The sequence below is a fragment of the Marmota flaviventris genome, chromosome 4, assembly GCF_047511675.1.
Source record: "Marmota flaviventris isolate mMarFla1 chromosome 4, mMarFla1.hap1, whole genome shotgun sequence".
Lineage (NCBI taxonomy): Eukaryota > Metazoa > Chordata > Mammalia > Rodentia > Sciuridae > Marmota > Marmota flaviventris.
The window spans coordinates 17097080-17110940 of NC_092501.1; the positions used below are offsets into that span (position 1 = coordinate 17097080).

At 37.8% G+C, this 13861-nt stretch overlaps 1 protein-coding gene across 3 annotated transcripts in view; it reads right to left on the reverse strand.

Annotated features, from left to right (window-relative positions):
- Vti1a (vesicle transport through interaction with t-SNAREs 1A) overlaps positions 1 to 13861 on the reverse strand; it is a 348099-nt gene that overhangs the window by 150832 nt on the left and 183406 nt on the right. The gene's annotated exons all lie outside the window — the stretch shown is intronic.

The window sequence follows — 13861 nt, forward strand, 5'->3', positions numbered from 1 at the left end:
TGATAGACCTTTTTTATTTATATTCATTTATTTATATGTGGTGATGAGAATCGAACCCAGTGCCTCACACATGCCAGGCAAGTGTGCTACTGCTGAGCCACAGCCACAGCACTACAATAGATTCTTGAGGCAAGTCAAAGACAGATGCACTCCTTAACAAGTAATTGAGGAGAGCTTAAGACAGTGTTTTCCCCCCAGAACTTCCAAACATTTAGCTAGTACTACAGCTCAGCACATTCATTAAAAGCCACACTGCTAAGTTCCAATGAAATCTTTCCTGGTCACAATCATCTCATTTGGCTGGCACTGCAGTCTCTCCTCTGACTGTAGACCTTTCTATAAGACAGTAGGTGTGTCCTGACCTCACAAATATCCAGCTGCCTTCAATAGATTTTTTTTTTTTCAGAGTCATCCTCTATTAGCTGGGAGCTACCTTATTCTCTAAAAGAAGAATGACGATCTGCCTTTCTTAGGATCCTGGCAGCCTGTCTGACTTCCTCATCAGTGTCTCGCTCCCACTCACCTTTTTCCCCTCTGGTATTGTCTCTTTACGCTCCCCAACACAGCACTCATCTCTGGCTTATCAACTTACACAAACGTTCACCAAGCACCTATTATAATAATAGCAAGTAATTTAATAAAGTCATCAGGACATCCCCATGGTACTTAATTTGGCTCATGTATTCACACTGACAATCATAAGAGCAGTGACCAGGCCAACTGAGAGCCTGGCTGTGAACCTGTGCTGCTGGAGCCTAAATCCCAGTGTTGACACTAACCGCGTGGCTTTGCCTTAGCTGGCTAGCTGTGTCATGTCTCAGTTGCTTAATCTCTAAAATGAGAGAAATACCCACAGCATTATATCATAGGGTTAATGCAAGGGTTCGATAAGATAATCAACACAGTGACTGGCCCATAACAACAATAAGCATTTATTGAATGATGATGATATAAAACAATCAATGGCCTGTGGAGACCCGCTTCTACTCTAGTTCTGTTGGAACGACAATTTTATTCATATGATACAATGTTTGTACTTTCTCACAAATTTGATATTATAGTCAAATAAACTAATCTGAGTAAAAATGTGGAAGCTCTAGAGTATCATACCGATGCATGACATTTTAAGATTCAAAGCACTGAACAAATAACCATCGGGTCCCCACCCTGTGCTGGGGTCTGGCCCAAGACAAGACCTAGCGTCTGTACTCATGGAACTATGCTGGAAATGAAGACAGCACAGAGGAGTGTTTTAGCTGAGTCTGTATTTCATGGCATATCAGAAAAAGACAGTTTAATACTTTCATGACAGAAAATCCAACTAATAATGGTTACATACATAATCATAAATATATTTTTGACACCACACAAACTCTGAAAATTCTTTCCCAGTATATATAGTACATTCCCAGTAAAGTACCTTCTCTTAGATTTTTTTTTTCTTTTTAGCTCTTTAGTATTAACTTCATACAAATTTAAGAAGATAACGGAAATAAGAGTTGAACTTTTTTCTTTTTTTTTACAATAAAAACTACAAATTTCAAATTTGTCATGCTGTTTTTTAAAAAATATTTATTTTTTACTTGTAGTTGGACATAATACCTTTATTTTATTTTACTTATTTTTATGCAGTGCTGAGAATAGAACCCAGAACATCACATGTGCTAGGCAAGCACTCTACCGCTGAGCCACAACCCCAGCCCTTGTCATGCTGTTTTTATTGCTACACTGAATTCCTTTAATCAACTTAATATAGCAATTTTAATTACTTTTTAACTTAAAATTTCCAATATCTATGAGCATCATCAATCTTGTCATTATTTCAGCAAGATACCTCCTCTTATCAGGATTGACATAATAATATGTAATTGCAAAGAAATAGAAGACAGATTATTACTATTGTGTCTGTGGCCAGTGTAATGTCCCAAGTAAGTATTCAAGGAAAGAATTAACAAATGAAGTCTATGGAAGGTTTGCAGCCTCTTCCTGCTCTCAATCCATGAGCTAGAGAAGGGATACTGGAAAGTAGATAATAGAGCCACAATTCTATCAGACTTGCTGGGGAAAAACCCCTAACTGGATCTGCAGTCTAGTGAAGAAATCAATGGAAAAAGAGGATGGCACTGGAGAAGATAATGCTAAGTGAAGTTAGCCAATCCCCAAAAAACAAATGCCGAGAATGTTTTCTCTGATATAAGGAGGCTGACTCATAATGGGGTAGGGAGGGGGAGAATGGGAGGAATAGATGAACTCTAGATAGGGAAGAGGGGTGGGAGGGAGGGGGAGGGGGCAGGGGATTAGCAAGGATGGTGGAATGTGACAGACATCATTATCCAAAGTACATGTATGAAGACACGAATTGGTGTCAACATACTTTATATACAACCAGAGATATGAAAAATTGAGCTGTATATGTGTAATAAGAATTATAATGCATTCCACTGTCATTTATTTTTTTTAAAAAAATCAATTAAAAAAAGAAATGAAATAAAATGACTGATTTGTAAGGAAAAAAAAAAAAGAGGCCAAGAGATGAGGCCTGTTAGGAGTCATAAGCTATTCCTACAATTACACTGCTCCCCCAAATGGTGCGGCAATCCCAGTATTCACCTTATCTGGCAAGAGAAGAGATACTGGCAAGACCGGACACATTTTGGTCTTAACACTGAAATACCATGCATTTGTTGGGAATTCTTTTCTCATTTATTCCCTTCTACTTTTCATTTTAATGCTCTAAAAAAGAAAATTATTAAACAGATAGATTAGAAGTGGTCATTCCTGTGGAATGAAGAAAAAATTCATATAAAAAGAAAGTTATTACTATTTCCTCATTACATATCAAGCAAAGCAAGATGACAAATGACAGGCTTTTTGTTTGTTTGTTTGCTTGTTTTGTGGTGCTGGGGATTGAACCAAGGGCCTCATGCATGCCAGATGGGTGCTCTACCACTGAGCCACATCAGAGGTATGACTTTTATTCAGACTATCATTGGTCAGACTAGAATTCAACATTTAGGGATTATTTCATTAATAAGACAGTTAGTAACATTGTTAGGTTTATTTTTTCTTGAATAATTTAATACATAATCACTACCCAAAACACTCATAAACAAAGAACACAAGCTCACAGGCCTAAACCTACTGAGTCAAAATTTTTAGTTCTTTGAACTTCCATAGGTCCTTTAATGGGAACAGCTCTACTGCATCTTTTGAAATAATCTGAGATATAATAAATTTTACAAATACTATATTTGATGACCATAAGGATCTTACTGTGATTTAGAAACAATGGAAAGCACAAAAGAAAACTAAAACTAATCTTTGTATGCTGGAATTCTACATGTCAGTATGGCATGATAAATGAATTCCTGGAAGGAAGAGTTCCTTCCTGTAGTTCTATCCTTTCCACAGAGGTCCTGGGAATTATCCTGGGAGTACAGCATTCAAACACATAAAATGAACTGTTGTTTTTACAATTACCTACAATCAATCATATCCTTGGTCCATAGCCCTTTTTACAGGGGCACATACTCGAAAAGGGTTTTTGGCTAACATTTCTTCTCTTCCTTCATGTTTTGGAAGGTGTATACAACAGACATTCAATAGTTTCCAGTTCCATAAAGGAACTGAGAAGGGAGCAGGTAACTACCAACCTTGCAAAATGCTTCCTGAAGCACTGGCCTGCCATCATAAAACGAGACAAGACTTAGTTTAAGAAAGTTTGAAGTAATACAAGTTCCCATCATGTTGTACATACACTTATATGAAGGGGAAGGGCCTCAAACCCAGCTCACCAGAAAATGCCCCATCTGACAAATTCAAAATATAAAAACAAATTTTAGCCATGATATTACAAACAATGCACTCTCCACAAGATACTGATTATTCCCCAGCAAAACTGTATTTAACTTTCTTTTTAAAAAACTTGTTAAGAATGTGTTTTCCAGCTGGGTGTGATGGTGCATGCCTGTAATCCCAGTGGCTCAGAAGGCTGAGGCAGGAGGATCACGAGTTCAAAGCCAACTTCAGCAACTGTGAGACGCTAAACAACTCAGTGAGACTCTGTCTCTAAATAAAATACAAAATAGAGCTGGGGATGTGGCTCAGTGGTTGAGTGGTCCTGAGTTCAATCACTGGAATGTGGTTTCCAACAAATTATTTTAGAAGGCGAAGGCAGCCAGTTGAGTCTTCTTTACAATGTTAGGAGAAGATAAGGCACTGGAAAACTTCATAAGAATTTTAGGAGTAGGTGAAAGGTGTTCACAATTACCAAGCTACTGTTTGTATGTGGGGACCTCTTTGAAGTACAGGAGTGCTTGTCAATACCATAAGGAGCTGTTCTGAAGCATGAGTTTTTGTATGTGGATGGCAGAACACCAACCAGATGACAAACATGAGTGATATTTCCTAACAATTTGAAGTACTCAATTCTGGACATGGCTTGGGACCTTTTGACCATTCCCCATCTAATGGGGGTGGGAGGAGGGGCTTGCTGCTTTGGAAAGCAGAGACTGTCACATAATGGCTTTCCCAGGAGGGATCTGCTTGCAGAGTGGCTGGATCAGTCACTGTCATTGAGCAACCCTCTCTGGGCACTGACTCTGGTACCACATCCTAAGTCGACAGGTTCTCCTTAGCAAATGATGTAGTGCAGGCGTGGAGTCTCTTGAGTCCCTGACAATGGAAAGGTGGGGCAACGCAGAGTTCTTTCAGCAGCTTCCATTATTTGAAATGAGACATGTGAGGAACTTCTGCTTCCAGTTAGGATGTAGAAAGCACACAAAAGACCACTCCCATGGAAACGAGAAAAACCCAGACAAAATAATGATCACACTTTTCTGGGGGAAGTCCAGAAGATGCAAAGAAGCTCTGATGAATTCTAGAGACAGACTAGCACTTCAAATGTGGGCAAAGAGTTGGGGCAACTTTTATACCTGAGGGCAAGTGCTGGGTCTGAGCACAGTCTGCCTTAGAGAGAATCTCAGAGGAGCAGGGAGTCAGTCAACCTGCACAACAACATGGGCTGACAGGACTGAAGGGAGTTTAGATAAGGTCTGCAGACAAAACCACACTGCTTGGTCTGAAAATTCTCCCTTCATCCCTGTATAAGCCAACCCAGAGGCAACGGAGGAGAGGCTGGTCCCTAAAGAGAAATCAGATTGCTACCCATTCTTATGAAGCCTGTCTTCCAAGACACTGTCAGAGTTGAGTCTAAATGTGAACCAAAAAATACCTGAAACTCCCAGGTCAAACACTGATTTTTTTTTTTCCCTTTAACGTAGCACAAACACAGTTGGGAGCATAGTAATCTCAGATAAATGCAATCTAATGAGAGATTCAGCTCAGTACCAACTCAATTTTTGGAAGAATCTGATCATATCATTCTTTGAATACAATATAATATAGTGATTCCAAAGGAAACTAAACCCAATATGCTATATTTCAAATTCTGCTATTCTTTTTTTTTCTGTTTGTTATTCTGTTTCTATGTGTATTTGAAAATTTATTTTTTAAATTTGTTCTAATTAGTTATACATGGCAGTAGAATGCTTTTTGACACATACATAAATGGAGTATAACTTCTCATTTTTGTGGTTGTACATGATGTAGAGTTACACAAGTTGTGTAATCATATATGTACATAGGGTAATAATCTCCGATTCATTCTACTATCATTTCTACCTCCATGACTATTCTTTATACAATGTCTAAAATGTCAAAAATTACAGGACATGTAATAAAGTTTGGGGGGATAATAAAAAGAAAACACCACTTGTACAAACAGATCAACTGACCCTAGTCAATAGAGTTAGCAAATAAATGTTTAAAAATGATGATTCTGTGTTAAAATAATTTATAGGAAAAGGTAAATAAAATGGTAAAGAGATGGATTTTTCAAGAAAGAATATGAAACTCTAAAAAGAAAGCATATGAAATTCTACAATGAAATAAGAACATCTGAAATGAGTTAACTGGATGGACCAAACTGAATAGCATTCACTGTAGTAGAAAAGCTCATGGAACATGAAGAAAGGTTCATAGAAATCTTTCAAACTGAGCTGGGTGTGGTAACGCATGCCTATAATCTCAGCAGCTTGGGAGGCTGAGATAGGAGGATTGAGAATTCAAAGCCAGCCTCAGCAAAAGTGAAGGCACTGAACAACTCAGTGAGACCGGTCCCTAAATAAAATACAAAATAGGGCTGGGGGTATGGCTCAGTGGTCAAGTGCCCCTGAGCAATCCCTGGTACAAAAAAAAAAAAAAAAAAAAAAAAAGAAAGAAAAAAAAAAAGAAATATTCGAAATTGGAGAGAAAGGGAAAAACAAAAACAAAAAACACCTAACAAAAAGAACATAGCATCAATTATTGGTTAGTAAGAAGTGGTCTTTCATACACATAATTAGATTCTCAGAAAAAGAGATTATTAGAGACAAAGGTTGAAGTAAATATTTGAAGAACACATAACCAAAACTTTTCAAATTGGACTAATTTAAAAAAAGTCAACCACTGATTAAAGAAGTTTAACAAACTCAGAGCAAGATAAATATAATGAAAACCACAATCAGTCATAGTCAAATTTCTGAAAACTAAAGCTAAATAAAAGTGGGAATGATAAATAAATAAAAGAGGGAAAAGGTGCTATATATAAGAGAACATGGACAAGAAATTTCATCAGAAATAATGTAAGAAGAAAATGGAATGTTTCAAAGTGCTAAAAGGAAGAGGGAAAGAAAAAAAAAAGATTACCCTTGTATTCCACATCCAGCAAAAATATTCTTCCAAAAAAAAGGTGAAATAGAGATTTTTCTTTTCCTTCCTATATTGGGTATTGAATCTGGGGTCACTCTATCAATGAGCTACATACACAACGCTTTTTACTTTTTTCAAATTTTGAGACAGGGTCTCACTAAATTGCTGAGGCTGACCTTGAACTTTCAATCTTCCTGTCTCAGCCTCCTGAGTAGCTGGGATTACAGGTGTGCGCCACCATACCTGGCTAGGGATTTTTTACAGTTGAAAAAGAAGAGAATTATCCAGCAGAACTGTTATGGCAAATTTTAAAAGAAATTCTTTAGACTGAAGGAAAATGAAGTATAGTAGATGGAAACATGGATCTACAGAAAAGAATGATTAGCATTAGAAACAGTAAGTCTGTGGGTAAACGTAAAAGTACTTCTTTTTCTGCCAGGTATGGTGGCTTAGGCCTGTAACCCCAGTGACTTGGGAGGCTGAGGCAAGGAGTCTTGCAAGTTTGAGGCCAGCCTCAACAACTTAGTGAGACTCTTCAGCAGTTTAGAAAAAAGACTAGGGATATGGCTCAGTGGTAAAGTATCCCTGGGTTGAATACCCAGTACCAAGAAAAAACAGTATTTCTTTTTCTCTTATATTCGTTAAAAACAATTATTTAGCCACAAGTGGTGGTGCATGCCTGTAATTTCAGCGACTCAGGAGGCCGAGGGAAGAGGATTGAAAATTTGAGGCCAGCCTCAGTAACTTAGTGAGGCCCTAAGTAACTTAGTGAGACCTTGTCTGAAAATTAAAAATAAAATAAAAAGAGAGCTGGGGGTGTGGTTCAGTAGTAAAGCACCTCTGAGTTCGATCCCTAGTACCAACCTCTCCTCCAAAAAACCCAAACAATGAATTGAGGAATTAATATTAAATTTAAAAATTTTAAAAAGAACATATATAGCAGCAAATATATGAAAACCATAGCACAACAGATGGAGGCACAATAAAGAGAAGTACACAGTCAGCTCTCCACATCCCCAGGTTCCACATCTGCACATCAAAAATACTTGAAATAAAGATTTGTGTCTGTACTGAACATGTACACTACTTTTCTTGTCATTGTTTCCCAACAAATACAGTGCAACAACTATTAAATAGCACTTACCTTGTACCAGGTATCATAAGTAAACAGAGATTATCTAAAGCATACAGAAGGATGCACAGGGGCCATATGCAAACACTGTATTATATGTAGAAGGCACTTGAGCACTCACAGATTCTGGATCTGTGGGGGTCCTGGAACCAATCCCAGTGAATCCTGGGCACCACAGGGTGACTGTACTGTTGACTGGCACTTAAGTCATATGGAAAACGTCATCATATTTATTCAAGGTAGGCTGGGATGAGTTAGGGATGGAAAGTGTGATCTCTGAGTTTCCTTGCTCAATATAGCATCCACTAGTCACCTGGGAGTATTTAAATTAAAATTAATTAAATAAAATTAAAATTTTAGTTCCTCAGTAGCACTAGCCACATTTTAAGTGTTCAGTAACTATGTGTGGGTATTGGTTGATGAAGAAATACATCCAGAAAGAGAACGAACTCCAAATTTCCCTGATCTTAGGACTCACTTGAAAGAAATGAACTATTCACTTGGGTTAAATATAGAAAAAATACTTCCCTTCTTTAAGCCTCAGTTTCCTTCAGCGTAAAATAAGTCTTAGCAGGGTGATCTGAGGTGCTCATTCCGGCTCTAAAATACCAGGACTCTAAATGCTTAGTGCCTCTTTTTTCTCCATAAAGTATATAAGCCACTAGAACAGGAGGACCAAATCAGGATCACAGATGTATTTTCATTCCCTGTCCCCAAGACAATGTTATAAGAAACCCCCACAGCAATCAAAACTGAGTGCATTTAAGCAGGTCATATAGTTTCTAGTTTGCCTCAGTCTCCAACATTCAACTGTTTCATACAGTAGTGTGCCTGGCCTCTGAGGACATTTGCATTTACTATGTACTATGAAATATTTACAAGCACTCTGATGATGACATTATTAAAGACAATTATACACTCATATAAACTGAAGGTAAACGTATGTATGCTTAGAAAAATCGCAAAAGAGTGTGCAGGGCCTGGGGTGTGTGTGTGTGTGTGTGTGTGTGTGTGTGTATTTAAAAGCAATTATGATTTAACATTACTCCTCAGCAGCTGAGTATGTTTTTTTATTTTGCTTTGAGATGATCACATCTATCATTAAGCAATTAAAAAAAATCATCAATGCTACTTTCATCAAAGTCATAGTAGCAGAACCTCCCCTTAGTTACCTGGTTTGCTGCAGATAATTAACAAACACTATTCCCAGAGTGCTCAGACATCAGTCAATGAAGCTGTGCTACCAATAATGATGCTCTGGAATGAGCAGGTACTATGTAAATTGAGGTTGTTAAACAAAAGGAACCATGTTAATTACAGCTCCATTCAAAAATGAGAATGAATCCCTTCTATTCTACGAAAAAGACCAGAACAGCAGGAAGAAACATCCCCTTTTCACAATTCAATAAAGAATGTACAAGCCAGGAGATGAAGTAGTAGAAAACCTGAATGGGCAAAACTGCCAAAACACATTCCAAAGGCTCACTTGTGGAATTTACCAAACACGTATTTACTTAATGGACAAGGGAGATGTGTTCTTCAATGAATCACTCATTCTAAAAAAAAACAAAAAGTGCTGCAAAGTATTGACAAGTGACTGGACAGTAATTAGAAAGCCTTTTTAGAAATCATTATGAGCGGAATCAGTCACTGTCTGTGCTCTTAGTGAACTCTGTACACACTTCCATCACTGAACGTATAGCATTCTAATTATATGCATACTCGAGAAGTCACTATTGGGTAGACTCCAGGACTTACGTAGCTAGCAACCATGTTTTGTTTTATGAAACATTATCTAAAGAATTTTTTGAACCAGTTGGCAATAACATAAAAACTTCTTAAGTGGAAGATTTCATACAGAAAGACGAGTTTCCAGTTTCTTTTGAGACTTGGACTCTGGAAACAACGAGTTCCCACTCTCCCTTGGCCAGAGGGCTAGAACTGAGGGCCACCTCTTCTCTTCAGGGCAGTGAGTTACTGACCAGTTGGCCCCTTCCTCCTTGGCTTACTCCACTCATTCTTGCTGCCTGCTTGGCTCTGGAGGACTCAGAGCCTGTGACTCCATGCTCACATGCCCTTGAATGCAATACTTAGAGAGGCCAGGGCTTCTTCCTCTTAGTGGATGTGCAGCTTTAAGAGGTAGGCCTCACATGCAGGTGCTCAGGAAACTTTGGCTCATGGGAATCACTGAATTTGGAAATATGTCTTCTATAAATTTATAAGAGAATCACAGATTTTTGTTTTGTTTTGTTTTGTTTTGCTTTTAGAACCAATGTAGACTTCAGAAGTAATTGCACAGATGAGCAAACTGGAATGCAGGAAGTGTGTGTGTGTGTGTGTGTGTGTGTGTGTGTGTGTGTTGGAGGGGAGCACCCAGATTCTGTTGCTAATGACTGACAGAGATGCAATCATGGACTAAGTCTCTGACTCCTTGGTCAGTGATTTTCATAGTTAAAAAAGAAAAAAACAAACAAAACCCAAAAACAAACCCAGAACCACCACCAAAACCCCCCCCAAAGGTGACTCCTTCAAAACTCCTCACAACGTGGGTGCGAAGGCATCCTAATACTACACAGTTAAAACTTCACTGCCCAAGAATGGCCTTTGCAATACCGTAGACAAGAGAGGGACAGGACGCAGCCTCCACATTCCCATGTGAGGATTACAGCCTCTACAGATAGTCTATGATTTCAGGTTCTTGAATAAAACAACTTTCTGTGTCTTAGAAATGATAGAAAGGGCAAAAAAGTGCCAGAAGGACTACAAATCTTATCCAAATTTTGTGATTTTGATATATAACTTTTTTCTTTTAGAAAATGAGTGGTGGGCCCTCATACAGGCTGAAATGCCTATTGTACTGTGACTGTCCATCTGGGCCTTTCTCCACTCTATTCATAGTAGCAAGTCAATCTATTGTTCTTAATAAATGAATCAGAGGAGATAGCAAATTTAATCCATTTGAACTTTAATGTCTGGCTTCTTTTACTTAGCTTAATGCTTTCAAGTTTCATTTACCTTGAAGCATGCATCATCCTTTTTTATGGCTGAATGATATTTCATTGCATAGATACCACATTTTGTTTACAAATTTATTTTGGTTGTGTCTGCCTTTTGGTTATTTGAATACTGCTGCTATAAACATTCTTAAGCAAATATTTATCCAATTTAATGTTTTCAATTCTTTGGGCTCTATGTCTAGGAGTGGATTCCTGGTTCATATGGTAGCTCTGTGTTTAATTTTTTGAGGAGCTGCGGAACTACTTCCACAGGGGCTCCACCATTTCCCATTACCACTAGCAATACATGAAGGCTCTAGTTCCTCCACATCCTTGGCAGAATATGCTATTTTTGTGTTGCTTCTAGCCATCCTAGAGGGTGTGAAGTGGAACTTCATTGTGGTTTTGACTTGCATGTCCCTAATGATTAATGATGTTGAACATCTTTTCATGTGATTATTGGCCATTTGTATATCTTTGGAGGAAAAAAAAAAGCTGGGTTTTTGTCATTCAGTTGGAGGAGTTCTATGTATTTAGATATTAGAATATGTGATTTGTAAATATTCCCCTCATTTTGTTAGTTGTCTTTTCACTTTGATAGTATTCTTTGATATGCAAAAGTTTGTGACTTTGATAAAGTTCAATTTATCTATTTTTCTGTTGTTGCCTCCAGTTTTGTTGTCATATCTAAGAATCCCTCACTATTTCCAGGCCTTGACGATTTATGCCTATATTATCTTCTAAGAGTTTTATAGTTTTCTGTTTTAAAAAATTTTTACTTTTTTTCTCTTTTTTTTTGTAGTTGTAAATGGACAGAATGCCTTTATTTTATTTGTTTATTTTTATGTGGTGCTGAGGATCAAACCCAGTGCCTCACGCATGCTAGGCAAGCACTCTGTCACTGAGCTACAGCCACAGTCCTATAGTTTTAGTTTTTACATAAAGGTCTTTGATCTACCTTGATTCAATTTTTGTATGTGAAGTGAGGCAGAGGGCCACAGAGCTATTTTTGATTCATATTAAATATTTAGGAGTGATACATAAGAAGTTATCTTCTTATACTTTTTATACTAAAAAAAAGACTGAAGTTTTACCCAACTCAAAGCCTGGACAAACGCTCACATAGATTTATAAAGTAAATAATATTATGTTTCATTAAATATTTCTTCATGTCTTGACATTTCTGAGTATTTCTAGATACCTAGATTAAGACAGGAGGAGGAAGCATGGATAACTGAATAAATGGGGAAAAAGTTGTTGAGCCTGAAGAAACACAGGACTGTGGGTACAGGCAGAGAAGAGTCCTGGTGCCTAAACACTGCTGAATTAGAATGCTAAGAGGCACAAAGTGTTAACCCAAAGGATGGTAAACATTCAAGGAACAGTAGGCAGGACATCTGTTGAAGACAAAAGGATATAATTAAGGAAGTGAGAAGACTGACATTAAGGGTGGCTTAAGAAATTAGAGAAATGATTAAAGTTTGGGGAAAAAATTCAGAGGCATATGTCTGTTTCTTTAATTTCCCAATAAAATGTCATTTCTTCTATGTACTTATCTAAGCCCAACACCAAGGTCAACAGATAATGTGCCATACATGCCACCACGATTAATACAAAGCAGCTCTCAGACACTAACTACTAATTCATCACAGAGCCCAGAACATGTCTTGCAACAGACCCTCTCCTTGAAATGCTCTAGGCAATCAACTCCAATTGACCAGAGTCAGCACAGTGGATAAGACCTATTTGCCATCCTCGATCTGCAGCACTGGGGTAATTTTTTCAATTGACAACAGAAACTTGACAATTGATAATTTCATCAATCCTTCACTTTTCTGTTTCCAAGTAGTGTTTCTATTCTTGAATTTTCTGCATTTATTTGCTTAAAAAGTATGAGTGAGGGACTGAAATTTGATCACAGTCTATGGCAAAGATTCTCAATTGGTAGAATGAATGCACAAGAATAATTCAAAAAGACTTTATTGTAGCCTGGCTAATAGAATCCCTAGCGGTGGGGTCCACCTCATGTACTCACACTTTTTCTTAAGTCATGTGAAGAACCTTGTCCTGGACCACTGACCTCCATTCCTCTACATTCTCTAGGTCCACATACTTGACTTTGACGCAGAACTTTATCCCTCTAATGCTGGGCCTTTGTATGCAAGAAGTGTTTCTATGCTATTTTAGTCAAGCTGATTTGAAGCATTCATCACATCTCTTAGTTCATTCTAGCCAAAGGCTTCCATCACACTTCTTCCCCTTCCTAATTAAAAAAAAAATTTTGACAGTACGGGGAATAATTCATATGAATTACAGAACAATGTAATCCATGTAATACACATATATTTTTCTTTGGCCTGAATCCTAGGAAGTCCCAGGTGAATCTGCATCTTGATTAATAAAGTATTTCTTTAGGAGTTCTTCAAACACCTCCCATCACCACTCCTCCCCACACACACATGTGCACATACATACACATATTCACACACCCCTCTTCTTACTTATTGGCTTCTGTCTTTGGTGCTAGGTTAATTTTTTTCCCCTGTTCTTGATAGACCACCCTGATATTCTATTACAAGATATTTCAAGACTGTAGAAGTAGGTGGTGCATAGGTTAACCAAGAAACAAAAGCAGGCCAGATAGTTAAAACACAGATTGCTGGGCCCCACACTCACATTTCTAATCCGGTAGGTCTGGGGTGAGACCCAAGAAGTTGCATTTCTATCAAGTAGCAGATGCTGCTGCTGCTGCTGTTGCTGCTGCTGGTGGTGGTTCCCTGGGACTAGGCTTTGAGAACCAGTGTTCTGCTGACAAAGTAAGACTGTGAAACCAAATCCAACCAGCAGTCTGTTTTTGTAAATAAAGTTTTATTCACTCTGAAACACACATGCAAGCCAAATAATACTAAAATCTAAGGGAATTTATGCTATATCATAAGACAAAAAGATGAAGACCTTTTATTCCTAAATAACTCAAAAATAG